This window comes from Sturnira hondurensis, unplaced genomic scaffold (assembly GCF_014824575.4).
Source record: "Sturnira hondurensis isolate 20B ecotype Veracruz unplaced genomic scaffold, ASM1482457v3 Scaffold0000022, whole genome shotgun sequence".
In the NCBI taxonomy this organism is placed as follows: domain Eukaryota; kingdom Metazoa; phylum Chordata; class Mammalia; order Chiroptera; family Phyllostomidae; genus Sturnira; species Sturnira hondurensis.
In genome coordinates, this window is record NW_028072653.1 from 6,610,961 (window position 1) to 6,615,122 (window position 4,162).

At 41.9% G+C, this 4,162-nt stretch overlaps 1 pseudogene; it reads right to left on the reverse strand.

The window, feature by feature from the left end:
• Positions 1 to 372: 372 nt before the first annotated feature.
• LOC118984076 (TATA box-binding protein-associated factor RNA polymerase I subunit D-like) lies at positions 373 to 1,199 on the reverse strand (annotated as a pseudogene).
• Between the last annotated feature and the right edge of the window lie 2,963 nt (positions 1,200 to 4,162).

Here is a 4,162-nt window from a genome sequence, read left to right on the forward strand (position 1 = left end):
TCAGAGGAGATGGACCTGCCTGGTTTCTCAAGTTCAGACACCCTTTAAACATGGGTAAGCTCAAATCATACTCACTCCCAAGCTATCACTCCCTAGAATCAGATCTTTGGGATAAGTCAGGGGTGTCCAACCTTTTGGCGTCTTTGGGCCACCCTGGAAGAAGAAGAGTTGTCTTGGGTGACACATTAAGTACATGATGACACATAATCACAAAAAAATCTCCTAATGTTTTAAGCTGAGTAAGTTTATGATTGTGTGCTGGGCCACATTCAAAGCCATGCTGGGCTGCACGTGGCCTGCGGGCTGCGGGTTGGATATCCTCAGACACCTTTCAGTCCAGACATCCTGTTCTCAAGAACACACCCTTGACATTCACATTCCTACCTCCTTCTCAGGCCATTCTGTCTTCTGTCCATTGTTTTTGGACTTTGATACTCCCTTTTTACACAAAGCAGCTCTTCAGTATATTCTTGTTCTAAATAGGCATTCATCTCCTCTGGTAATCCAGAACGTACTATGAAATAATTATTCTCCACCAATTTGATAGCACATTCATCAGGTTCAATATTTGTTGCAACCTCGTCCTCTCCCGCTGACTTTTCAATAAGAGAGACAGATCCGTCATCATCCAAGTATTTATATCTCTGAATATCAAGGTCTTTTTCTCAATCTTCACCAGCATTCATCTGTTTCAAGGATTCCTTGAGGTGGTATTCATACTTCAGTTTTTTTAAGGTAGTTGAAAAATTCTCTTGTCACTGCTTGCTCAAAGATTAAAAATTTCCCCAAGGTAATGGTTTTCTTCCATTCTCTGATTCTAAAAATGGGAACTGAGGTCTTCTGTCTTTAAATTGTTTCTTATTTGTTGGTAGCCTTGTGTTTTTCCTTCCTTCTCATCTTCTTTTTGTTCTTCCCAGTGGCTTATATTTCCTCTTTTTATGTTTCTTTTCCCTGAATCTTTCACAAATAGCTTTTAAAGTCAGTGGTCATGGCTCTAAAGATGAGCCACTGGATAAATCTCCTGCTTAAACACTTTCACGTGAATGAACAAATTTTCTAATAGGATTTCTTTGTCTTTATTAAGGTGAGTAAGGAACACACTGAGTTTTAAATAAGCTGCTACCTGAGGAAGAGTTGTCCCTTTGGTTTTCCAAGTTCAAAGCTGAATCAGACGCCGGTAGCTAGTCCAGAGAATCCATTCCTGAGATGTACTCTCCAAGCACCTGTCAGAATTGTTATTCATCGCTTGTCTTTTGCTTTCACCAAATTTCCACTCACCTCAGCAGACAGTTTGCACCAAGCGCTGACTCAGTACAAGCTTCAGCGGTGCACTGGCCACCCTCAACCCAGGCCTCAGAGGTCTGCATCCAGAAAGCACCCAACCTGAATCATCCAATGAGCAACCTCCACCCACCCGTGCACCTGGGCACCAGAGAAGGTCAATTTGGGACTTTCCTAGTGACCACATGGATTTGTTTCAGCGGGTCCTGTCATTTCCCCTTCCTCTCTGTCATTTAACACACAGTAGGTCTGACAAATGCGCGGTTCCTTCCTTAAACAAGTTCTCAATAGGAAGTCAGTTTTAGCTTTTGGATCCTGTAGTTGTATACATTTCATGTAAAACACAGCTTCCAAAAATTCACTGCTGGGTGCATTATTTTGGGGGGTCAATCTAACTGATGGGAGGAGGCAATCTGAAAGTACATAAGGATCAATCACAGCCAAAGTTAATCTCTCATTCCTGTGAAGTCAGAAATCAGTAATGCTGGTGACGAGGTCCACACCCTCCAGGTGGGGACTCTGGGGATAAGGTTTCTCTCACCTACTGGCCCTGCGCCACCTTGAATGTGTCATTGCCAGCATCCCCCGAATCACCGAGGGAAGAGAACACAGAGCAGGACCATTTCCCGTGTAGGCTTTCTGGGGGCTGTGGCACACGTCACTTTTGCGGCACTCCGTGGACAAGAACCAGATGCCTTGGGAACAGGAAATGGCAGTTCCTGGTGGGAAGCCACTTTCTAGGAGTGGTCCTGTGTCATGGAAAGAGAAACACTGGTGTTGGTGGACAGGAGATTCTCTCTCACGCTAAGTCTCTAGGCAGAAAATTAGACAAGAATCTGATCCCGAAACTTACTGGGGTCTTGAACCTCGGGTCAGTTACCTATTGGGAGAGGTGGTGATGAGTAACTTGGTTTCTTCGCTTTAAAACGTGGTCCTGATTGTCTGTTTTCACAAGTTGTCTAGCCTGTAATTATTAAAAGTGACAGAGCTTGGGGGAGGGACAGCTCTGACGTGTCCTTCTCACTCCCAGCAGGCTCTCCGCAGAACCCCCAGGGATCAAGGGTAGACACTGGGGCAAATTGACTCGGGACTCCTTCCTCTGTCAACATTCTCTGATGTAAGGTTTTTATTCCCTCCCCATTCTCTTCGATTAATGAATGCTTGTTTAAATAATCACTGTAGAAAATCTAGAGCAAAGACTAGAGACTTGAAGCCCAAAGACCTTTTCTTAAAGAATTTGGACTGTACCTTTTTTGAATTATACATTTTTGGCCACAATTTACAGATCAGTAAAAAAAAAAAATCTAGATTTCAGGTTGTCCTAGAAAAAAAATGGCAAGATCTGGCACCATTAGCTCCACCTCCTTAAGGGGCAGAAATTTACTGGTGCAAGATACCAGCTTCCCTATCCGCCCCTCCCCTTTCCCTGCAGGGCCCCGCTAGCTACTCCTTCATGTCCTCAGCACTGGCTGGGCTTAGCTCTTTGTGTCGACCGCTTAGCTTCTGTGAGTCGTTTGTATTTATGAAATACGATCTCGTGGAAAACCGTGTGACCTCTCTGAAACTTTTATCTTTCTCAGGCCAGCAGATAATTATTTAAAAACTTATGAGCTAGAATAAATTGAATCTCCATGTTCAATTGTTCTTCAACCTATTTTTTTTTTTTTGGATGGAAGATTCTGCTGCGTGGTCCTCCATTTTTGGAAGACATTTATTTATTAAATGAATTTTCCATAATAATTTTTCTCAGCCACCCATGTTACTCCCTATAGCCTTTTGGCTTATAGGATTTTAGGCTTCTGTTCTGAATTCACTTAAGTCGTGATTTTCTCTTGCCAGACAAAAGGGTCTGCATAGCAACATTATATGTAACAAAAGATATAATGGCACTTTTTAAAAAAAATGGCAATCTCTTTCTTAGAGTTGTAGCTAATAATGTATTTCTGAGGATGTGTAGTGCAACTTTGACATATGTCATGGTTGTCAAAGTCGGCATTAACACAAAATAATAAGTTATTTAATGCAGGATTCCACTTTATTATTTTTTCAAGTAAGCTGTCTATCACCAAGTTCTGAAGTGGATTTCTTTAAAGTCTCCCTTGTCTCCAGAGAAAAGGGGGAAGAGGAGGCAGGTCCCAGGACGGGATCTATGGCTCATTACGTCAATCAAACCCCACTTCTGAAGGGAATAAAGAGATTTGTATCTCAAAGCTGTGCATAACGACTCCTCGGCTCTTCGTTTCATATTTATGAGTCGGTTTACTTTGAAGTGTTTATCAGCCAATGCGCAGAAACACGAGGGAGGCTTGCCTCAAACCACACTCAGGCGTCTAATCTGAAACGCTTGCTGAGCAGACTGGCTCATCGGCGCGCGCCATGGAAAAGTAAATACATAAATAAACTTTTTGTTATTTGGGGTCTTGGAGTCATGTCTTTATATGAGCTATAAAAAAAGAATAAATGATGCTGAACGTTTAGAAATCAGCGTGACACAGGAAACCTGGTTCTGTGATGTGCAAAATGAAGGGAGGAGTGGAAAATTGCTTACTTGAAATAAAACCATGTAAAATGCACAGGCATAAAAACACACAGATATTTACATATATGTCACCCGGGGCCTAAGTCTCCAGGTCTGAGTGACCATACACAATGGCAGTGAGCAGTACTAGGGGTGTTTTCCTTATTTTATTTTGGAGATGTAATTCTCAGAATGATTCAGGAGATTTGGAAACCATTAAATAAAGTGCTGTTTTGCATTTTTTCTCTCTGCATTTTTAGGTATATTAAAACAGGTAGAAGAAAAAGTCAGGGAAGATGAGGAAGGAGGGTATTTAAAGTAAAATAAAACATGCATTCTTTGTAAATGAAACTGGTATATAGT